Source organism: Dicentrarchus labrax, unplaced genomic scaffold (genome assembly GCF_905237075.1).
Source record: "Dicentrarchus labrax unplaced genomic scaffold, dlabrax2021, whole genome shotgun sequence".
Taxonomy (NCBI): Eukaryota; Metazoa; Chordata; class Actinopteri; family Moronidae; genus Dicentrarchus; species Dicentrarchus labrax.
In genome coordinates, this window is record NW_026136711.1 from 10,507,453 (window position 1) to 10,532,859 (window position 25,407).

Below are 25,407 nucleotides of genomic sequence, written 5' to 3' on the forward strand. Positions count from 1 at the left end.
TTCATTCTGCCTCAGTTGTAATTAGTCAGCTTAGACATTTTAGCTTTTCTGACAGCCCCCTCTCTCCTGTCACACTTTCAGCTAAAACTAATGCATATCATTACATTTCCCCATAGAAAGGACCTGCTAAGTGCTACTAAGTGCTACTGAATTGTACTTGTGACTATGATGTGTCTATGAAGGATCTGCGATGCAATGAACGTTGTTTACTCTCGCAGGTGGATATGACGTCACGGACTTGGGACATAAAAAACAACAACATCCAAACATCCATCCGCGATTCTTCCTTTTTTTCTGCTTCTTTTCTCGGCGTGTTAAAATCTAATAACAACATTAAGAAAGAGAGCTCGCGCCTTTCCCCGCGAGGCAGACTGGGAGGCAGCGAGTGTGAAACTCCACATTTTGCCTTTTTTTTTCTCGACGCCCTCGGTAAGATTATCTCTTTCTCCTTGTAGTTAAGTTAGTCCCCCCACCTCGCCACCAACGCCGAGGCGTCGCACGCGTTCTCGGTACACAAGCTCCCGTGCACGGCGTCGTTATCTCATACTAGCAAATCGGTACCCTCCGCGTGCGCCTGTTAGCTGCTGTAAAGCGTTTTCCATTGCGGGTAAGTTTCACTATTATCATCATGTTAGTTAACATTAGCTTTGTATCGTATCTAGATACCTGCCGCTGCTGCACTCAAATACACACACACACACACACACACACACACACACACACACACGGAGTTTGTCTCCGGTTGTTGCTGCTGTTTTCTAGAATTAGCGAAATTAGCCAAATAAACAAATAAACAAACACCTGTATTATTATCATGTAGGCTGCTTGCTAGCGCTGTTTAATGTCTCTGTTGGGAGCGGCTGTTACAAGATTGTTTTCGTGCTACGAGTGTTGTATCCACTACTTTTTTTTTGTTGCAAAGTTGGGTTTCTAACTTAGTTGAGGCTACTCAGGAGACCCCGGGGGGGAAATGCATGTTTATAACCTCAGTCGGTTATAAAGTGCTGGTTAGCGATAGCCGTTAACAGTCCGTAATTACTGCCCTACCTGTTAGCATGGAGCCGTAAAGTTTTTAACTTTACACGGTGAAAGGGAAGTTTGAGTGCCGTGATTTCTTTGGAGTGAGACCAGGGAAGGAGCTTTTCCCCACGTGTTAGCTGTCCTCCAAACTCCGAGAGACCGGAGGAAGGCATTACAACTGCCCCAAACTGTAGTTATTATGGCTGTAATACAGCTTTAGCTAACAGGCAGGTCAACTTTTATTTTGGCTGTCCATTTATTTTGGCGTTATTGAATGCTGTGTTGGTGGGGCTCGTCTGCTCAGCGAGAAGACTGTACACATTTAAAAGCGGATATTCAGCTCATATTTAACTTTTAATGAACACAAAGGATTTAGGGAGTTGATTTTTAATTATACTTAATAGTCACACCTCGACATTTTTTTGACAAGTTTTTGACATTGTGTCTTTATTTAGCTGTAGTTTGAACTGGATGGTTTTACTGAGTCAGATATGGTGTGGGTACAGTTGGACATTTTCTTAACTGTAAATAGGCTGAAGTTGCACAGCACTTTATGATCACTTGTGGGGGAAAAAAGTTTAGAACAATTAAAAATTCATTAATAAATTAGAAATTACCAGTCGTTTCTATTTTGTTTAAATGGATTAAATTGTTGTTGTTTTATTTTACTCACATGTTATACACTGTCCAAAGAAATGCACTTGAGCAAAATATTTTGCCCTGTAGAAATACACCAAAAGCAAAGCCATCAAGTAAACTTACGTTCAAAATATTTTACATCTATTTTCAGTTTTAATTAACATTTCATAACAGGTGTATTACAGACGAATGGATGCCAGTAACCAATATGATAATTATTGTGTCTTTTAAATGTGTATGTTCATATTATAAACAAGTGTCTCTTTATGTATTTAATCCATGTTGATTTATTATTAATTCAGTCAGACAGAATTAGTATTTTCACCAAAAGCCATCCTTTTATATAAATAGATACAGATTATGTTTGTCCGTTGAGAGTGAACTACATACGTATAAGAATGAAACATTACCCTAATATTTTATACAGTAAGTCTGCAGCTGGCAACAGCAGGACTAAAACCATCTGAAATTTTACAAAAGGGAAACTGCAGCTTTAACAACTATTGCTGGCAGTGCTCCCTCCTTCTTGGTCTTTGGATTAGTCATTGTCTGAGGGGAAAAAAACACTTTTTTGTAGGAGAAGTAAAGTAAACAGCCTCCAACAAGCGAACCTTGACAACCCAGATTAAGGAAAACATTGGAGATCAAACAGTGCTGCTGCTGGGCTGTTGTCATGAGCTGCCTGAGAGAGAGCTGCAGACTATTTGAACAGGCACTGGGGTTTGTGTGCTCACTTATGCAGAAATGGACCTTCGCAAATGCTGACCCAGGTTTTAAAACACAGGATGAACTTTCTTTGTAACTTTTCCAGGCCTGCCGTTTGACACGGCTGTAACATACAGACCCAAGTCAGCCGTTTCTGATGGGAAAAACCTAACACTGTCCCCCGCGTCTGCTTCTAGAAACAAGAATGGCTCTAATTTCCCTGCCCCATAGTACAGCTGAATACATTGAGTTGGGGGGGGGGGGGTGGTGGAGTGAAAAAGCTTGAAATTTGAGGAAGAGCAGCTGTATGCATTGTAATGATGCAAGATCCTTAACGCACCAATCTGTGATTTTGTGTTATTTGGAAAGTCCTTGTTTCTACTTTGGCCACTTCAGGCTGTGGCTAAGGCTCTTCTTGTAGAGAGTTGAGGTTGAACTGGTAAGAAAGTAATCAGTCACTCATGCATTCAGTGTGGGGACTCCCATCCCTGAGTGGAGCGGCGCTCTCTTTCATCTGACGGCTCAGTATTTGTGAACACACACTGAAATACCCTGTGCTGGGTACGGAGGGGCTGTAGACTGACTGTGCACCCTTGCTTGCAGCAGAATGATAAGAAGAGTTATTTTCGGCCCAGTGTTGGAATAAGGTTCTGCATTTTGCTGTGTTGTTTCTATATTAGATTTATTTGCCAGCTTCACCCCTCATTTGATTTCAGATACAAGACGCCCTCAAACCAGTTGCTTGAAACATTTTCGCACAAAGCAAGACAAGTGACAGATGAATAAAAGGGAATTTTCTGGTAAATTAATTTGTCATGTGATTTTTGCATGTTTGATTCACACAACACAAAGAGGGAAGAGTACTGGCAATATGAATACGAGTGCAGCGCACTCATTAGTGCTGTATTACATGAATGGATGTGATAACAAAGGAAAGCAGAACAATATTTCCAGGGTAAAGGTTAGTGTGTCCCGGCCCCTGTGGCGTGCCACAGGCAGACGGTTCTCCAGGCCAGGGAAGGCGATTGGTCAGAGAGTGGACAGCTTCAGGTGTGCTCTGTGCAGCTCCTCAGTCTCTATGGAGACTGCAAAATGCTCAGGACGGCCATTAACTCATGCAGCCATTAATTACTGTCTCCTACTGTCATCTGTCCTTAATAAAGGGAGGGATGCTGACAAAAAATATATCCATCTGCATGAAAGGAGATGGAGCATGTGACTACAATCAATTAACTTGAGTTAAAACATGATTTTGCTACTGGTGTTGTGGTTCAGGAATTCAGTACAACATTGCTGTGCAGAAAATCTATTGTTGGAAAATATGGAAGTATCATATATTTTGTTCTATCTGTCAATGTGTGTATTAAATTAGTTGGTGTGTTGGTTTCAGGTAAAACTAGTGTTGTTATTTTAATAAATAATGGGGCTTTTGTAAATGCAGTTAAGTTTGAATTAGAATTGATGGGCTGCATAACATTGTTATATTGCAATGGCACCGGTTTAAAAATATTTTGCGCAGGCCCTTTCTCTGTATGCATAATTCTAATTATCAAAATAAGAATTTATTTTATCTTGATTTTAATCTAGTTAAATGTGTTTTTGGCTGGTGCTTGAGAGCAGTACAGGAAACAGCTGATTTGACTGATTGTGTTGCTGAAAGCCTTCATATTCAGACTTAGGTGTTCACACATTGTTTGGATAATCAATAATGAAGTTAGTACTTTCTAAGCAAGTTGTCTTTCTTTCTGTATGAACTTAGCTGGTTGTTTTCTTAGGCACATGATCTCCTGTTCTCATGTTGAGTCTCTCAGCATGCAATAACTTAGAACCAGAGTTTCTTTAACAGCACAGCCGTTTTCTGTTTTGGGAATGATGCAGGTAAGCTACAAACATTTTTGTCCAGACATGAGGGGCTCAGCCATATGCTACAAGCTGTGCTCAGCTGCCAGGCGAAACCTCTGCACCTGTTTCCATCAGCTGTCCAGTCTGTATGTCCGTCTGCGCGTGTTTATGTTGTGGCTTCGATGGCCTTATGAATTACAAGGCTTTTGTTTTATGGGAACAAATCAAATATGCGTTGATCAATGTTTAGTTAATGCTCTGGCATAACCTAACATGCTCAAATGCTGTTTCGTTTCTCATTCCAAACTGTAAGTAATTCCTCGCTGTTTGAACTTCTACGGTATTTTTAAAAGTTAATGTTCAAACAAGAACTTACGATATGCGGTCCAGATCTCCAAAAAGATATCTATTGCTTTCATTTGAAGTCTAGACCAGACCTTTACAAAGCAGAAAGCTTGATGTAGATCCTAATAATGTTTTTTTTTTAATCCGTTGTTACAGTTTTCAAAAGTCAGCAGAAGAGAAAAACAATGTGGTGACTGTTGTGCTGATGTTGGAATTAGGCTATTCTTGATTTCATATGGTGGTATGCATGTTGAAAAGGGGGCTCACTGATGTGGGCTCTGATATTTACCTGAAAATAGACAATGTGACTTGAGAGTGGAAGAAGAAGCAAGCATCAGTTTAAAGTTGTGCCTATTATTTTGTCTGATATTTTAGTTTCTAGTGGTGGCTGCTCATGTTGTCCACAGGTTCTTCTGTTTATCAAACAAACCTGCTGTGTTCCTGCTGCTGGAAATGAAAAAGCCTTCACTTGCACCAGAGTTTTTCAGATATTAAGACCTGTCCAAAACTGCATGCTTAGAGCTGCAAAATAAAAGCTTTTATAATCTGCCTATAGGTTAAATCATTTTTACACCATATCAGTGTGAGAATGAAAGTAGCAAAACCGACATTTACTAATGTGAAAATGTCACAGACTGTTACTTAAACCCCGATAACAGTAGGCGAGGTTGCAGGAGCACATCTTTAAGGGCCTCATCCTTGACTTCTTGGCTGTGTTTTTCAGCTGGCAGTCCCTGCCTAATAAGAAACATAACATGGCAGGGCCTGCTCTTCCATCATCATTGCTGGGTGGAAAGTTGGTGTGCTTTGATCATGTCTTTTGGGCGCATCACTCCGGCTTAGCCTGCTGCTCGCTATGTGATAAGCCATCAGAGTACTCAGATCTAAGCCGGCAGCTCCGTGGGCTTGAGGAGAGACAGGAGAGAGTAATGGAGATGAGGAGAGAGCAGCAATGCAAATTTTGTTGACAGACTGTTACTGCAGCTGTTCCCTTTGCCTTTGAATTCAACAATGCTACTGTCCATCTCCACCCTCCTGTGAAGAAAAGGCCATGGTTCATTTTTAAGTCCTTTCTTTCTTTGTGGAACAGCACTGTTCCCATGTTGTTTATTCTGCCCTCCTGGCAATTAAAACACCTGTAATTAGACGCTCATATTAATTGCCTCAAAAACACATGTAATTATTTTACAAACTGTTCTGTTCATGTGTACTCTTTAACTGATACAAGTTCACTTTGAAGTTGAATGCCCCGCTCTCGCGCCGCTTCCTTCTGTCTGTACATAAAACATCATTTTGAACCCCCCATTATGAAAGGGTGCTCCTAATTGACGGGTTGTTGCTTGTTTATTTGATATATATTTACCAGCTGGGTGGTAATTGGGAAGCAGTAATTACCCAAGATGCAGTGCAGCGCTTCGGCAGAGGTGCTAGCACGCTGATGAGTCTGTAGCACAGATGAAAGTATGCAGGTTACTATTATCATCCTAGAAGGCTGTTTAAATACTTGACAGCGGAGAGCAGAGATGGCTAATTGGGCCAGTGTCCCTTATATAGTCTCATTGTTTACTGTGACGATGTACAGCGCCAGATCAGAAGCGTGATACTTTTATCTTTGTGTTTTTTTTTTTTTTTTTTTTGGTCCAATTGTTACCAGTATACCTGAGCGTTTAATAGCAACAATAAAAGGCCAGTGGATGTAAGGGCCTCGTGGATTTGGAGTCCCTCATGATGATGTAGTTCCTTCACTGATAATGGCCTTGTTAACTGAGATTCATTACCTCTTCATTCAGAGTCCCCTGGATATTGAGGGAGAGTGTTCTCAAACTGCCGGGTTTGCCACGGTGAAGTCATACTGATGTGGTTTTGTGAGCTATTCATGGAAGGTGGTGACGGTATCTTCCCTGACTCCTGATGATTCAGTTGACCTGAGACCGGGGTGGTGGTGGGGGTGGTATTTGACTTTGTTTGCTACTCAATTCCACTTTCACACCAACTCTCGCTTTCTCTCCCTCTTTCTCACAGGCACTTTCTCTCGCTCTCCAGTTCACTCCCTCAAACGCAGAGAGATCGACACACCTTGTTTGTGTGCAGGCTGCTATTGTTTGATAGCCCGCTCTCCCAGTAGATCTTCAGACGTTGTTGTTGTTGTTTGCCTGTATCGGTTGGAGTGTGTGACTTGCATTTGCCCGGGCTCCTTGGAGGGAGTTTGTTTTTGTTCTCAGTGTTGTAAACAGGGTGGGGCTCCATTCCCAAACCACTCAGTTGAGGAGATGGTTATTTTCGCAGGAGTAATTTTTTGTTTTGTTTATCGTTTCGGTCAATAGATTAGCCCAGGCTGGAATTACTTGTTGAAGTAGATAGTGGCTAACCATTCGCTGCGTGTCCTGACTAAACACTTCGTCATCGTTGTTTTTAAAAAGCACATTTTGGTTTTGTTGATATCTTGTCTAACTTTGTTATTGTTGTAATTCAGTGGTATCATTTGTTTTTTTTAGGATTATACTATGCCAAAGTTCTAATTTTACTTTAGAGTTTTCAATTTTAAACAAATAAGTAAGTTTTTGCCAAAATATTTCACTGTGAAATCTTGTGAAGAAACATTTTAATGACAGAATTTTGTTTTAGTAAAACATCTCCATAGTCATTATGTCAGCCTTTTACCAGGTTCTTTAGAATGCCTTTTAATACACTGTAACATATCAATAACAAGATAGTGATGATCACAACATTATTTTTTACACCCTTCTATGTCACCAGTTAAAATTTAAAGGGAGACTTTGTATGTTGTGAGATAATGGTGCCCCTTGCTGTTCCCATTTAAAACTCTGATCATTGTAGATAACATTTGATACTTTCAGTTAAGTCTTTACTCAGGTCATGGCATCATTTTCTGACTAACTTTGCTCAAGAGTGACTTCGCCAGAGGGAAAGAATGAGGTTGTCCACATATGTGGTTTTATTAGAAGTGCCAAAAATGTATAATGAATTCAAGTCCCAGCCCAGTTTTCAAAACATTTTTGTTTATTATATTCAATTGGCTGATCCCTGGCTATGAAGGGCTATGGCGAGGGATTGTCCTTCTCTAGCCCGCTGGCTTGCTATGAACACACATCGGTTGAATCATAGTAGAAAACGCCAAGCCCGATGACAAAAGACTACTGCAACTTATCATGTGTGAAAAGGTGACATCCACACAAAGATCCCTGTCAGGTTTGATACATCTGTGGCTTTCATATGGTGGCTCAGAATCAGAGGCTGCGGATGTGTGTAAAGTCCCTTTTAGACGGGAGGCAAGAGCCGCAGTGGCTGCCGCTGATCCTGCAAAGGTCTCACCAGAATGTGAGCAGCAAGCACGGCGGTCCGGTGTGTGACGTGCCGTGTGATATGGTCAGCACCTGAAATTGGGGAAAACCTGGGTCCAGGTTTGTGAGTGGGAAACGCATCCTCCAGCTGTGCAACTTCTGCAAAGTTACTGTTCCATTGAATACAGGGGCGGGACGCAGCTGCGTAGGCTACGTTCATACAGCCAGCTAAATACAATCGTTACTCTTCACATGAGTGCCAAATATTCGTATAGTACAAGTGAAGTAACAGTCTATATCATCATATAAGGTTACATTTTTGGTTGATTTGTACAGTACTTACAGGGCTGTATGAGTGAAGCAATTTACTCAGCCATATATAGTGTAGAAAAAAACACACTTACTCAAAACTTCAATGAAATGAAATGAATGGTTATGAATCCATCATAGCTACACAATTTATCAAATCAAAACTGTGTTGTCAAGTAATCTTAAATGCAGTTTCGACAGGCACATAGCTCATGTGTAAAACGCTATTTGTCAAATACAAAATGAGTGTTTGCGGTGGTAAGGAAAAGACAACAGCAAAAAAGCTGACCTTGTACAGGACAGACTTTATGGAGTTCAGTGGTGACTTTTTGTACAAGGGCTCTTAGGTATCTCCTTTATAAACCAGCAGTTTGCAGTTGATCTAAATGACTTAGCCTCATGACCCAGACACTGCTCGGATTTCTTGTTATGAATGAGTGAACACACCTTCATATCAGGGACGGAAATTTTGTTTAATATTATTGTGGCTTACAAGACATTTATCTATACCTGACTGGTCTAAAAAAAGACCGAAATAAAGAGTGTATGAGTGGGTGAGCGAGAGAGAGAGAGAAACTGAACTGGAACTGAAACTTTATTTGGTGCTTATTTTGTTCCAGGTACTATAGTAAAAAGCATGAGAAAAAAACTGTACATTTGATGTTAATAGAACGTCACTTGCAGATGTGAGTCTCTGAGTGGTGATGACCAGACTTGAACCTGTGACAGCAGTGGCTTATGTATTGGTCAGACACGTGTGTGTTAGACCACATCACATATGGAGTTTGTATATGAAAGGGGCCTAAATTTGTTTCAGTGTATTTATTCTCTTATTTATATTTAGCAGCCTTTATATATTAGTTTTCAGTTAGCTGCACTGAAAGCAAATTTCAAATGTTTTATTCTGAATGTATATTGACAACATCTGAAAATATTTTAATTGTTTTGTTTAAACTGTCCTTGTAACTTCATCATGAGAGCTGTTTCATTCCCACTATACTCTATTTTGGATGTATTTTCTAGACCACACAAACGGTCACATTGCCTTGAAATGACATTATTCCAGTGTTTGTGAAATCTAGCAGTAGTAGAGTGACGCCGACAAGTGACATCAAAGTGCCTTCTGCGTCGTGCGCACATGTTCCACGCTTTTCTTCCTACTCGCTACCGTTAACCATTCACTGTTTACAGCCTTTTGTTGGAAATTTACAGCACCTGCTGTAAAAGCTGTAAATATGGTGCGGTTTAAGCAATCAGCTGTCCTGAGTTATTGGGCATTTTTCTAAAAGCCTTTTCATGTTGTGTATATGGAGTGCATGATGTACAAGCTTTTAATGTGTTGACCAATCAATTCCTCACACAGAAAACAACTCACAGTTAGAAATGAGTAAATCAATCTTTTCATATCCTGCTACTGAGAGGAGTCGGGCGAGGATTTTGAGTGCATTTCTGTGTACTTTATACACAATTGTACGCAGTGATTGAAGGGCTAATTCAAAGAATTTTAATCACTCTGGCCAACCCTCTTGCAGTGTCATCTTTTTTGCAAATTCCCCATAAAAATGAATAGATGAGCAGTCTCTTTTTAGAGCATAATGGCTGCATTAGAATATGAGATGGATAGTAGATGAAAACTCTGTATCCTTCATGCACTCTTTCTCTTTCACTCAGTCACTCTGATCTCTTTCATCAATAGCGGCCCTGTGTAAAAGACCTTGCAGGCCACAGTGAAGTGTTCAGTTGAACCTCACATAGACAGAGGAATGGAAAAAGCAGAGGTGAGAACAATTTGAGCAGTAAATTGTAGAGTAGCTGGCGCAGGATCGACTGTTTCAGGACCAGCTTAGCTAATGTATGATTTCATGCTGTGGGACCAATAATAGATTTGTTTTCTTTAGTGTTTAAGTCTCTCCACCTTCATTGATTGCAATGCCACACCCTCCTACCAGATTCACAGTGACAGCTCTTTTTCCACCAAGTGAGATCATACCATTGGAGGCTATGTGTTGTTCTCATTGTGGCCAACCACATAGTGCCAGTCAATATGTAAACAATGGCAGAGACAGTTTCTCATTGCCTAACTGACATTTCTCATTGCTTGGCTGATGATTCATCTGAAAGATGTCATCTCACAAAGTGTTTTCAGGGTGTACTGTACTCATGGCAGTTTCAATAATTCACTCTGTGATCTTTGTCCAACACATCCACTGCCATACACTGTATATACTAATACTGTAGGCTATTCAAGGCCACTCACTTCTTGTTTGGACTCTGATCCATAAATAAGCAACGATATTCCAGATCATGTGACCAGACTTGGAAAAACAAGTTCTTGCCTACATGCAATAATGTTACTAACTACAGCTACACGTGTATTGTCATCAGCACGTAGGTGTGAAAGTTCTTCTGGATTGAGGCGATACCGTTAAATTGTAGTGGATTACTGTGCATGATATATGTTGAGTTACTAAGAAGAAATAAAATAAATGTATATATACATAGCATTTGCATATACGTTGCAGTGAAATTTAAAAAAAGTATGGCTTGCTTGTTGATTTAACAAAAATATAACATTTCAGTATTGTTTAAGGAGTACTTCACTGAAAAGCTTTGTAGTATCTATTACAGTAGTTACAATGATCGAGTTACTATAGATTCCAATGGTGACCCAGGGTCAGAACAAAGAAAGCATAAATAGAAATCCATTTTCAAACCACTCCTGCAGTGTAATCCTCTGTGTTTATCCATATGCTCATAGGGTGATATTTACCTTGATATTATAATTATTAAGCTTGCTATCAGTTTAATGTCTCTGGGTGCAGTAGCCCATCGTTATCCATTAACAGTTTCACAATAGAATTTCCACAAAATTGACTGCATCGCATGTATATCAAGATAGCAATTAAATTTTAGGTAAACAGAGGATTTTATCCACATCACCCACTCTTAATGCTCACTATGCTCCAAACAAGTGTTGCTTCACCAAAAAATAACTTAATATGCTAATTCTGGTGTGTGATGAGGAGAGAATACCAAGACACAGAGGAACAGTGTTTAGCTAGATTGTGGAGAAACTATTGTCTCACTAATTTTGTGAGTATGTTTTGTAAGTATTTACAGAGGAAACTCTTAAAACAACAAAACATAACATAAATAACATATAATTTGCTGCTTGTAAATGTAATCAGAATGGTCTAATGAGAGTCAACTGTTTATGTAGACAACAAACTATGGGGGAACTTGTTAGTTTAACATTCTGCAGTAAGTCTACTGTTTACTGGCACAATTATAGGATTAAAGCATGTCACCCACGTTCTGGATTGTATCTGAGAATTGGCATAGAAATGACAAAATCAAGTGAAATATCTACCTCACTCTAATTCCAGCTAAAGTTCCTTTTGTGCCTCTTGAGATTGTATAAGATTTGGTCAGTTACAACTGGACTGAACTCTTCTTTTGTAAGAAGACACCTTGCAGTGAGGTTACAGGAGGCAAACATTATTCTTGCTTTCACATTCTGGAAATGAAACCTTAGATATTTCTCTCCACTTGTGCTAATGTAAATGATTTGCATGGAGTTTGTCCCGGCTGATTAAGGCTGTTTGGACTGTTCTTCTTTGGAAGCATGCCAATTGAATTTTCTGCCTTCTAACACGCTTGGAGAGTGGGGAATATGGTTCTCATTGGGCCTGAGGCTTGATCTCCTTCTTGCCTCCCCCAATCCTTTCACATCACTCTGACAATTAGTGAGCTCGACCATCCCCAAATGACACACGTAATTAAAGAGTTGGCATTATAATTACAATGTGTTTATTGTCTGTTTATGGGTTTTGTGCAGTGCATAACGCACTGGGAGATTTCTTTGGTGTAAATGGATTCAGGGCTGTTAATATACTTGGTGGTAAATGCAATTTCATGTGGTTAACATCTCGATATCTCCTTCATCAGCCCTTCGACAGTTGCTCTTTTTGTTGCACATGCAACGCAATTTGGCTGACAGCGGAACCTGGCACCCGAAAAAGAACCCAAATTATTTAGTCATGGGCTTTTAACGGGCACAACGGTAAATGCATGTTAAGTAAATGATGCAATTTATTCCCTTCTCCTCATTGCCAGGCTGGCTGCCACGGGACTTCTGCCAGCTTTAAATAAGTGGTACCCAGATGGTATTCACATGATGCCCACTTGGTTACAAAACGGTCCTGGGGAATAAAGCCGACTGCCACAACAACCACGGGTCAGCCGGTGAGCCTGTTGCTTTCGCGCTCTGCATGTGCAAATGGGTTAATGTTGTGTGTCACTTTGCTGAATTCTTTGGGAAGGTTGTTTCTCAGGGGTCCTAAATGAATTGGAAAAGAGCTCCTGTTAATGAGGAGGGCGGGATGGAGAGATAGGGGAGAGAGATTCTCTGCACGAGTTATTTTTTTCTCTCTGCTAATGTTGGCCTTCTTGATTCCTGCAAAAAAAGCGAGGGAGGAGAGTGATGAGCTTTGCCTCTGGAGTGATATACATCTACAAAGTGATTTCTTTACTTTCTTATCTTAAAATAAGGCACAGTCTCCTCTCCTCTCTCTTCTCCGTGCGTTTTGCAGTCTGCCTCCTGCTCTGCAGCTGTGCTGGTCTCTGGGCTGGCTGTCTTCTGGAGAAGTGGTGAACTGTGTCATCTTCAGCCACTAACAACCAACAGCTGCAGCACCAGCCACCGCTACAGATCGAGGGACAATGTGAAACTGATTTCCTAACACAGAGAAATAAATAAACAAAGCCCCTGGAAAAAAAAAAAGAAACAATACCACAAATAACACACAGCTTATGCAAATGCTGGTGAAATGTGTTCGCGAATCGATAAGCTCTATTTGTGTACGAAGAGACTATAGGACGAGAGTGACCATTTTACACAGAGATGCACATTACTAAGTTTGCTATTTTATCTGCAGTAGTTACCCTCAAACATCTGTTTAGTTTTTTTCTCTCTTCTACAGTACATGTTAAACCCACACGTTATGATGAAACACATAAACTGTTTGTCGAGTTGTGACATGAAACGAGTCAGAACTAGGCAGGGTGTCCGTTGCTGCCTCTACACACAAGACAGCAGATGTTTGAGGCAAAGTTTTTAGTCATTGTGGTGTGAGAGGGGTCAAACTGTCAGTAGGTTAAAGGTTGAAGAGCATAAAAAAAACAGCAGCAGCCACACAGTTAATTAGTGATGCGAGATTTATCGCTGAATGGAATATTCTGACACCGTCTTTTACTTTCGCTGCTGTTGTTTTGAACCTCATTGTAAAATATTCTGTCAAAGTCTGTTGCAAGACACAACAGTTCCTTCTTGCAAGATAACTGTTTTTTCCATGAATGAAAAATGAAATCTTAACAGCTCGTCCCATTGTTTAGCTTTTTCTCCCAGTCACCTTGTAATTGTTTCTGTGTCATAAGCAGCTATTAGTATTGCTAGAAAATGGTAATGCTTTGAGAGACTCATCTTTCCCAGAGAATGGCTCTCTATCACACTCTCACATTCTTCTAAAAGGGAAAAGGAAGATGAATTTTGCCCATAAAGGCTGTATCACAAGGGCTTTTTATCCTAAATGGCTCTGGGGATTGTTATCTGTGGGAAGTGTGTCCTGCCTCCGTCGTGTTCAATCAAGTGTCCACTTAGCTGTGACTGGGAGTAATTGTTCCCAAGTGGGCCACACACTGACCTGTTAATGTCTGCGTTGACCCTCTAACCTTGTCAGCACGTCTTGGGGAGGAGTTTAAATCATGTGGATCTCCTTCGTGTCTTTACGCTACCGGGTCAAGTGGGCGTCGGCCCTGAAAGACCACTCTCTTGTAATTGTCCCCAGCAGCATGGGTCAGCCGTGGGTGTTCCCAAAGACCGGCTCTTATTAGATGAAGGTACCAGGAGTGGTGTGACTTAATGGGTCAAGCCATTGATCCGATACAGCAGCACCAATGTCCCTCATTGCAGTCACCTGATCACTGGCTCGCTGGTTGAGGGATTGTCAGTTAGGCTGCTAGATTTTATGGATGCTGGGTCTGCAGTCTTTTGTAAATATCATCCGTTGTTTATGATTTACAGTGCTACAGGTCTCCTTCTTCACTCTCAGATTTGCTGATTTCTGACAATTTGAATAGGTTACACAAGTTTCCTATTGTAAATCATGGTACAACGTGACAACGCAGAACAAATTTAATGAAGACACCATGGTTGCATCTTCAGCATTGGTGTCCATGCAATGAGAAGCCACACACTTCTAGGTATGATGACTGACTCACTTATAGCCAGTGCCAAAATGTGACAGAGCACATCTGACTTGCATTTCTGTAGATGGTGCTTCCAGATTTGGCTTCGGCTCCTATTTCCTATGAAACATCCTTGGCAACACCAAGCGATAGAATATGAGATGCTAAGAGAGAATAATGGTGCTGCAGAAATGTACCTTTGAATGCAGACTGTAATGTAAAATAAAATGAAAGGTCTTACAAGAGCATATACTTTTAGCCTCTGAATGCACTCCGAAACATGTATGAGACAAGCAAAGGTGGGTTAGGTGCTGTAGAGGAGTCCAAAAAGGCCGTGTTTACACAACGGTTTTGTTAAAAATGGAAACTTTTTTTCTTTGCGTTTTAAAAAAAGATCAGCATACAAACAGTGCGGTGAGAATAATAAGGAAGAGAAGATGGTAAACGCGTGCTCGAATACAGATAATCTTGTGGGTTTGAAGTGGGTTTGTTACTCAGAGTGACCCTGGACCATATGGCATCCAAATTTCAAGAAAACATTGATGGGGAGTCATGCTAGTCAAACTACACGGATATGCAGGCATGTTGTCTGGCTATTTGGCTGAAATTCGTAATGGTCCTGTGCAACGTGTGGTCGTGGAATTTTTCAGATTTTTCAGGCCCACAAAACTTTGTTGTTGTGTGAATAAAACACCAACCTACAACAAGAGTTTACCGTTTTATGCAAAAAACGTTGTTGGGTAAACAGGGCCTAAAATTATTTTCAGTCATTGTAAAAACTTGCTCACTCATAATCCATAGTAAGACTAACTGCCTGATTGGTACAGTCGTACCAGAGTCATTGAGTGTATGTTTGTCAGGAGGGATAGAGCTTAAGGAGAGACAGCAATGACAGTATGCAAGAAATATTTTCATATGTTGTGTTTTAAGCGTGCAGCAGGTGGCGCGTACTGATTTATATAGCAAAAGCTATCATTTGGCACCTGACGGGTGCTAACTTCTGACCTTTCTCATACTCCTCAACAAGATGGACAGCTTCAAATGCCTGTCTAGTTTGCCTGGAAACTCACAAACGAGTGGCAATTAACACACATGCTGCAGAGTGGCTGGATGTGGAGTTTCTTCAGCAACTGACATAGTTTGTAATTTGAGTGAAAAGGGGGGATTACAACCACATGTTTCCAGAGTAGGAGTGAGTTGAGTGTCGAGCAGCTGCCATGCAAATGGCCACAAAGCGAGAATGCTTTACAGTTAGAGGTAAAAATGTTTTAACGTTGCGTCGGCATCCTAGCATGCTGTATATCTCGGGGCGTTTGGTTGTTTAGTCATTTTTATGGGCAGATTACACAATAAAACCTAACCACTTTTTAAAATCCAGTGCTTGTTAATTTGCAATAAAGGCTCAAAATCAGTGTATGCACTCCCAAGCTATTTTAACATCCCTTTTGTGAGACAGCACATAAATCTCCTTTGAATCTTCTCATCAAGAAGTTGAGTAAGCTGTATGGGTTACACGGCAGGCAGCCTGGCTGAAGTCACCCCTCTGTTGGTGATCTCAAAGTGAAGGGACTTTATAAAAGCGAGTGCTCCTTGTGAGGGGCATGGAGATACAATAGTGCAGCCATAAATCCTTGGGTGGGGAGCTGTCTTTTGGGATCAAAATATTTGTGGGAGTAATGACAGGGATGCAACCGAGTAATCAGAGGGGTCTTATCTGGGGCCGATGGCAGGCCCAGGAATGTGGACGGGCTGTGGAAACAACGGCTGCACTAATGGGGTTAGTTGAATTCCACACTGGTGAATTATGAGGAGTTGGGACGTTGGGGCTGTGGTTTGTTGTGTCTGGTTGGAGAGCTACACTGCTACACACACAAACAGAGTTATAGATTTGGTTTTTGACACGCTTTCTCACAGAACAGGCCAATTAACTGGGAGCTGAATTGCTTTGCTGTGCTGCCGGAGACAACAGCCACATTAAACAGCAAAGTGGTGCGCACATATATCACAGGGCAACAAGCCACACATGCAGCCATGACTCCTGTGACAGGGACAAAACCAGAAGCCATCCATTCTGCTGCCTCATTTGCATGATCTGAACCGTATCTGGAAGTCATTAGCATCTTTCCACTTGTTTATCTGGCTACAGATGAATGCTTTTGAGCTTATCACCAGGTTTTTGAATAAACAAAATGTCCAGCTTGCTTCAGATGTTTTTGTAGTGGTAGAAGTCATGCATCATTTATGTAAAAAAAACATTTAACATTACAAACATTTGTTTTTTTACTGATGTGGAGACCGCTGCAGGGTTTGTAGGTCACTATTATTCTTTGTATATTATTTTCTGTATTATTGTTTTAATATATTATAGTATATTGGTATCATACCATCATGTAGCTTTGTAGTGTGCTACAGTGGTTACATCACCTTTTTGTAGTAACAATCTCATTGTTTATGTTGTTGGCTTGTTACCTTTTTGTAACGTGGTATCAGTAATGTATTTAAAATGTCAGTTTTTGCTTTTTGCATGTTGGGGAACTTTAAAGGGGTTAGGGCTGCAACTAATGGTTATTTTCATTATCGATTAATTGTTTGTTGTGAAAATTGTGAAAATTGTTGATCGGACCCAAGATGATGTCCACAACCTACAGATATTCAGTTCACTGTCATAGAGGAACACATTCACATTTGAAAGGCTGAAATAAATTGGAAAGAATTTGGACATTTCTTTCCTAAAAATAACTCAAAACGATTAAACGATCGAGTAGTTGCCGAATCATTGACCACTAATCCACGGAGTGACTTTAATAGAAAAAAAGCAACTTGAAAATGCAATTTGAAGTCCTGTAGTCAGTGGAAACAAATACAGTACGTGTGGTTAAATATCTGTTTTTATTACAATTCCAGTCGACTATGACACATACAGCTATATGACAGCATGTTTTTTTCATTTGGGTATTATTACAAAGGTTCTTTAATAAGTTAATAAAAGGGCAGCTTGTGGTATTAACTGTTTTAATGTGAGAAGTGAGCCACAGAAACTGATACTAACACTTGCTTGTGTTTTACATCACACGTCCGTCATAGTTGCTTATCTGCATGTTCAGATTTGAAAGATAACTTGATATGCATGTAGGCCAGGAGATGCCAGCAGGAATCAGTGTGTCATAACATCTCAAATACTTGTGGCTGATGGTGATCACTTTTACTTTTGCCCGTCCTTATGTCATTTCTGTACATGTGGGCTCAGTGGACCAGGTTAGGGGCTTTCCCCACCATACACCATCACTTCCTGTTTGTAATAGTTGTATCTTTCCCCTTCCTTCCTTCTCTCTCTTTCTGTGTCTTTCTCTCTGTCAGTGTCCTCTGTGAAACCCCCATGGTCCTGCCCTCAAGACTGTGAGCTGAATTCTGATTGGAGGAATGGAGTGCCAATCTGCCCTACACTAGTGATCAGGGTATGTAGCAATCCTCCCACTAGGCCCGTCTCTTATTTCATACAGTAATGTGTGTGCTGTTTGTCTGTGAAGTGACTCCAAAACACGGACTATTAGGCTTATTTGTATCAAGCCATAATTAGCTTGAAGCAGATCCCAGCAGATGTATTCTGAGCTTTTCATCAGTTTAATTGTTCAGCTGTTTAGGCCAGTGAGCATGGATATGAATGATAAAGACAGCAGCAGTACAGAATTGGGCTGAATGTTTTGGGGAAAATATTGAATTGTGATTTTACTGACCAATATTGCAATCATTTTGTATAATTTACACTTTAGGCTGTATTTGTGCAGACTGGTTCCAGGCCTCTGAACTGCTGCCCACATGTCCGATTTTGCCAGTGATTTGAAAAGGTCTGGGACTGCTCTTGTGAATGGCTGTTCTCCCAGTATAGAATCAGCAGAGCCAATCAGGGCCTACTTCACAACCCCTTATCCTGGAGGTCCCGATTCAGAGCTATTAAATTAATAAGCTTAAAACATTGATATAATCTTCTTACATTCAACTAGAAGATCTTGACAGGGATTCACTATCTGTCCACTCTTAGTTGCTAACTACCTGTGTGAAAATGCTTTAATGATTATATAGTGTATTCAGAAAAATTCTCAAAATACTCACCACTCCTCAAAAATCTATTTCTGGCTAAAACTTTTACCTCCTTACAACGTTTTAAGATGACCTTGTCAATAATTGTCGATTTTGAAACTATTTTGATAATCAAGCCATTGTTTAACAATTTCTTTAAATGCAAAATTTGTAAAATGGCAGTAGTTACAGCTTCTCAAATGGGAATATTTTTTGGTTTTCTTTGTCTTCTGAATATCTTTGGGGATTTGCACTGTTGGTTGGACAACACAAAACATTTTAAGACATCTCCTTGGGCTCTGGGAACTTGACAAGTTAGTAGACCACAATTAATCAGTTAATTGAAAAGATAACTGATAGTTATTTTGATCATTGATTAACCTATTAGTTGTAGACCTATTAAGCTGTAATTAAATTTGAAATGTTACCTTTCATTTCAGATAATGTTTTGATTTAAAAGTGATCAAACATCCAGAATAGCTTAAAATCTTCCTCCTCATAGTGCATGATGAGCTCAGAATCTATTCTTTGTGATTGTATTAAAAATCCAAATGTTTTCAGTGCTTGAGGATACTTATTTATCTTTTTTATGCATCTTGTTAGTGAACTATGAATGCAGTGTGGCAAGTAGATATTAAACTGCGGTGTCTTTTTATAATATCATTTGTATGATCTTGTCATTTGGGTTTGATCTTGTAAATATGTGAATATGAAACGTACATTAGCCAACCTTTGCTGACTTAAATCGTTTACTGATAATAATAGTAATAATGATAAATACAGTTAATTGCACACCTAAAATCAATTAAACATTTGACATCTGTTGGCACACAGCGTATTGCCCTCTACCTGAATGTTGCACAGTCAGCTGCCTTGTGTTCGTGACTCTCCTTTGTTTTTTAATATCTTTGGCGTACTGTAGTCTTTCTGTCCCTCTGCTCACCTCTGTCTGCCCCGGGAGCCCTGATTGGCTGAACACTTTCTGCACTATAGTCTGGCTGCTTGCCAGCTACGCTGCCAGTGGCTGCCGTGCCCCCTGATCAGAAGAGAATGTGACATTTGTGCAGAGGTAATGGAATCTGCGTGCAATTAAATCTCTGACTGTGAAGAGGAGTCTATCTCCTCCTTGCTTCCCCCCCTCCTTCATCTCCTGCCATTGCCAGCAGCAGGGGGGGTCAGGCACGATGATGAAACCTTCCCAGCAGGCCCCTCGCCGTACTCTGTTTCCCAATATCCATGTCAGGTTGTGTTTTTTTTTACTTTGCCGCACTGGCCCTGCCTCTATCTGGCAATTAATTACAGAAAACATCCATTATGGAATCTTTTTACAATTTACAATTCTACAAGAATTAGCATTCAATTATAAAAATTACATTACAGGGCTGCAAAATTACCAATGGTTTGATGAATTCTGCTGCAGGTGACAGTTGTTATTTTGTGGTGACTGTTGTTGGGCAGTTAAGCATGTTTTGATCTTTTTTTTTGTAGGGGGAGTGGTGGAGAGCAAGACAGACAGAGAGGAAAAAAGCAAGGCAAAGGGCAGATTCATGCATGGATGAGGAGAGGGTCATATCTCTCTGCTCCTGTTTCTCTGCTGCCCTGCCACTACACTTAACGCCTCATTTGTGGGCTTTGTGGCCAATGGCTTGAGTCTCTGATCTGTTGCCATAAAAGGCAGCTTTTTCCTCTCTGCTGATGGGGCACTTGCTTGTGGCTTAATATTAGACCCCCTCTATAGGCGGACTCGTATCTAATGGATATGTGTATCCCCATCAGGATAGCTCATAAACATAAAACTCCTCTGCTGCCATTGTACTTAGTTGAGCTGGTTGGGAAGGACAGAGCCAGGAATTTCCCTTGAACTTGTGTAGGAGTGGTTCCTATCTGTGTTCCTTGTCCACACTGGGTGGACGGAGATGCAGGATATCCAGGTCAGGGTTTGGCTAAATCCTCCCTGTGTCGCTCACACCCTGCGTGGGTCTGTCTCAATGGCACATACTGGTTCATACTTCAGATCAGACACTGAACACACAATATTGAATTGGGGAAGGATGTTCCAGTTAATTTAAACAATGTAAGATAACATTTTCTCACATCAGCTTTAATGTGACTGTTTTTCTGTCACGTTCGACTCTGGTAATGTATTTTGCCACGATGAATTATTAATGTCAGCGCTGGTTGAAGGGGAGTGTTGTCTCAGAAAATAAGAGGGGTCACTCTGTTTCTTCTTTTTTCTTCACCCAAGGGTTAATTTGAACCAACAGTCAAATAAACCTCCCTATTTCCTCGCCGCACTTCGGGTCCTAATGAAAACTGCTTGGTCTTAACTTTATTCACGAACATCCTCCTGAACAAATACATCACTATTCCTCTTGGCTGTGTCTGTTTTCCTCTGTTGCAGATGGCTTTTGCTGCGTTGTGTGATACAGAGGAAAAGGTTTCGCTCGGGGAAGGAGAGAGAAAGAGGCTTACTCCATTAGTGTCATTCGAATGGTGAATTAGATCAGTCTGACAGATAGATGCGGAAAATTGTTTTAATTGTACAATTATCTGTGGCCGGCCACTTGTGCGGAAAAGTGCTGTGATGTGGGTGAATGCCGGCGAAGAGCACACTTTGGCCTTTATGTGCTTATTTTGTCTTTGTGCAGGAAATGAAAAACAATCAGGGGTCCTGAGGATAAAACATAAACACACCCAAACTCGCAGACGCTTACACTGCCCCCGGGCAGGTTGTGACATGCTCAGTGAGATGCTGCTCTTTAAAGTAATGTGTCTGGCCAGTGAGCCTTCTCCTCAGGCAAAGAGGAGAGCGCCTTTAACCGTCTGATCAAGATGGCACAACTTAACACAAATGGAACAGCTATGCAGAATGGCTCGCTCAGCACTGCTGGCGTTTTGAAGAGAGAGAGAGAGAGAGGGGCCTGATACATCAGTAACTCGCCTAATCACATTCAGCTGATTTCTGATAAGATGTAAAATGCAAGACTACGGACAGATGGCACTAAATCTTTGGCTTTATATCTGTCACTTTTTTTTTTCTCTCGCTGAAGATTCCCATGAATGAGTTTGCATGAAGTGCCTATCTCAACTGCCAATTTGGTTGGAAAATAATAATAGTTATCATCTCTTCCTGTTTCGGACAGTGAAGAGCTACTTCACTGAAACAACTTGTGTTTTGTTGTATACAGATTGTTTAACCGCAAGGCTAATTTAGCTTAGTCTTACCTCCTTCATCCTTTATCCTCAGATCATTGTTTTTATGGTTTTGAATAGAAGTAGTCTTGCGTTGCATCCTTTGCCTGTAGAATGTTGTCACTATTCAAGCAGTAAACTGCTTAGAATTAAACATTGCGGCTGTTTTAACAAAGGTTTTGTGTACGGATTAAATGGTGTAGGGTTAGAGCTGTCCTCATCTTAATCCCAGTTGACTAATGCAATTTATCAGTGAAAACAACTGACAATTGTATACAATTTATGATTCCAGTGATCATAACATTTTGATAGAAAACATACCAATGTCCATACAGAAAGCATAGATGTGGCTCACAGTCTTGACAGATCAGTTACTGAATGATTTTTCAAGCCTGGTGGGCAAGGCCGAGCCCAGGCCCAAACACTGATGCGCTGCAGTCAGCAGCTGTATGCAATTTTCAGCTCAACTCATTCAAGTGTAATAAAGCAATGCAAGAAGTGCTGGAGGAGGACTGTGGGCCTGGATTCTCTCTCTCTTGAAGGAAAAGTTGAAAAAAGAACTAGGACAACAGTATAAACGTTAAGCGGAGCTGCTACTGAATTAATTCCCCTCATTGAGGACTTGCTTCTCTGGTTTTTATCTGGTTTTGTCCATAATCAAAAACATGTCATCTGTCATCATTTGTCATCACAACATGCAGGGCTTTAATAGTTAATCAAATAATAGATATTCACACACTGAAGCCAGTGTGATGAGAGTCTTGCAGCACAAAGCAATTCATGGACTGAGAGCTTGTCATGTCTCAGTTGTTGCCTTCGTCATGCTCTGTTGTTCAGTTGCATCTCCTGTGATAACGCACAGGGGATTAGAAGGTAACAAGGCAGCAGCGCTCCTTTGAGGATGTTGCGCGTGGCTTTCAATGTCTCACACAATACTACATAAACGGAGGGGGGAGTACCAAATGGTGATTTCCCGGCTACACAGGGAGCCTCCTCCTGGATAATGTGGTAATGAAAGGTGACAGGAAGGACTCAGGGTCTGGAACGAAGCCGGGGCAGCTGGTCAGAGCAGGAGAATAGGAAGCAGTGTGCACCCGGGCTAAAGTGCAGTGAGAAGCAAATTAAAGCTCATATCTGCCATCTCCCTCGCCTCCCTGCACTTTCCTGTTTGGACTTGAAGGTGATTGGGAGCCAAGGCGGTGACAGTTGACGGAAGCTACGCGGAGGAGAGAGTATTTATTTACAGTGAGATGCAGCGATGCTTGTTCAGGATGCGGTTTCACGCAGGATGTGCCGTTCCCCCCCCCTTCTCCACCACCCCCAACACACACACACACACACACACACACACACACACACACACACACACACACACACACACCTCCTCCCATCTTTCTCATCTCCACCCTCACACTACAATCCCCAGGTTTGATCAAGAATGGGAAGTGGGTTATTGGGGAGGAGGGGTTGGCCTGATGCAGGGCCGGGCAGGCTGTATTGTGTAAGAGGCTAGGTCTGGATACTGCCAGCAGAGAGCTCACTCAGCATGCCTTCCTGCCTGGCCCAGGAGGAGGTATCAAAGTCAGCACAGGTCAGTGAGAAGAAGGAGTGCGAAGCAGTAAGACTACATTGTGTGACAAAAATTGTCTTTAGGTGTTACAGAAAAAGAAAAACAGTGATCTGTGTAGGAGAGAGCGTATGAGAAAAGTCTAGAAGAGAGAGAGAGAGTTTGTGTGTGTGTGTGTGTGTGTGTGTGTGTGTGTGTGTGTGTGTGTGTGTGTGTGTGTGTGTGTGTGTGTGTGTGTGTGTTTTAAGACCGTCCAAAAGAGTGTGTATGTGTGAGTGTACCCTGCCAGGAATTCCACCTTGTAAAGCAGGGGTTGGTAAGGGGGTTGAAGATTTGTAAATCCCAATAATTACACTGTACAATGTGGTTGCAGTACAATTACCTTTGTCGTCACCCTACAATACAGCATCCACATTACGGTAAACTGCTCATTTTAAAGATGCAAGTGTGTGCAACATTATTTCATACCACCCAAGAGTAGACGTGCAGGAAATTTGACTTTATTAGTCAGATAGGATTGAACATGTAGCAGGCACAGTTCTTCACCTGGCCCAGTCCTGGCTTTCATCTGGGGGGATATTGAGTAGTAAACAGTGTGCCGAGAAGGTGAGCCATTCAGATCTCTGCTGTCATGTCGGTATTAATGCGCCCAAAGTTTCAAAGGCAGGTTTTACGACCTGCCTTACGGCCTCATCTATGTGGACAGCGGCATCTAAACTCTGGAGAACCTGCCACATAAAACGCACATCTGTTAAAACCTAAATTGTAAAACAGCCCCCGCGTGTCCAGGCAGCGTCGAGTTAATAATACACTCAAAGTACGGCTTATAACACTCCCCGCAGCAACAGCAGTGATTGTCTTGTATTCACTTCTTTTGATCAGCTCTTCCACCTTTTCTTGCCCATTGTAATTTTATGTCTTTTTCAAAGTTCTTGACCTTCAAAGAGTGTATTATCTTTCTGACATACACAAGTTCTCTGTATAGTCAAAAAGGCTATGAAAAGCTAGCAGTGCTTTTGATAGAATTTGCTGAGGGATTGTTGGGGGATGAGAGATGGGAGAATCACAGGTGAATCGTGAAGCAGGCACTGGCATCCCATCTGACATGCACATTTGATGATAGTTCAAAAGAAGAGTTAACAAATCCCCTTGTAAACAACAGCTTAAAATGTCCTGACAACGTGTTGAAAATTGGTCTGCTTTTGGATAGCTAATACGATACGTATCACAATACAGGGGTCACGATTCAATATATTTTGATATATTGCGATACTGTAAGCAAGGTGATATATTGCAATAAAGAGATTATAGAGTCTTGGCTTTGAGAATCGATGCAATATTACGAAACAAAATATTGCAATATGATATTTTCTGATATTTTCCTGCACCTCCTACTCTTGTATACACTTAATCTAGTCAACTTTTAGTAACATTAGCTAATCTTGCTTGCATAACAATTCGAGAGGCCTACTACTCCCTCTACATGAAACATACACTGAAACTTCATTTTGAATGATAAATAAGACATTAACATAGGATTCATGTGGTGCTAATAAGTCAGGAGTAGCAGGTGGATTATCAACTAATGGTATTGTTCTCAGTCTTAAGATTTAACACCACAGCTCCAATATATGAGGCACTATCAACAGATCTGTGAGTGATGCAACTCAAGCAGCAGTTGTCATTACAGGGACACAGTTATTACGCACTTTTGCCAGCTCAGGCTCTAAAAGAGGAAGTGTGGTTTCTCCCCTCAAGGTATTCAATCATTGCTCCTATCTGTACTGTACGAATGTTGATCTGTGTCCTCCCTGCTCCCTCTGCCGCTGTTAGTTAGCTGTGTGCCAGCGAGTTCTTTCAGGAGGACGCACACTTGGACCTGGGGGGGCGAGTGACACACAAACTAAACAACACAAATCTCAGAGCTGATTTGATGTTTCTTCAAAGGCATTTGGCAAATAACCTGAGGGAGAACCACTATGCAGTTCTGTCATGTACACAGTGTAGGGGGTCAGATAAGTCACCATTTCTGCTTGGAGTAGCCATGACATGCAGACATTGTTGGTGAGTGGGTAGGAACAGAAACATGTTGCAGTTACAGTGCATTTGTAAATATTATATAGAGATACGATTACTTTGCTTGTGGTGCTGACAAAGTACTTT

The 25,407-nt window shown here is 41.1% G+C and overlaps 1 protein-coding gene across 8 annotated transcripts in view; it reads left to right on the plus strand.

The window, feature by feature from the left end:
• Nucleotides 1–143: 143 nt before the first annotated feature.
• Nucleotides 144–25,407, plus strand: part of foxp1b (forkhead box P1b) — a 145,262-nt gene continuing 119,998 nt past the window's right edge. For 2 of the 8 annotated variants that reach the window (XM_051414121.1, XM_051414124.1), the window contains exons 1-2: nt 144–607; nt 17,766–17,863. The gene's annotated coding sequence lies outside the window, so the exon portion shown is untranslated. The remainder of the gene's footprint in view (nt 608–17,765; nt 17,864–25,407) is intronic. The other 6 variants (XM_051414125.1, XM_051414126.1, XM_051414127.1 and 3 more) reach the window with 4 other exon arrangements.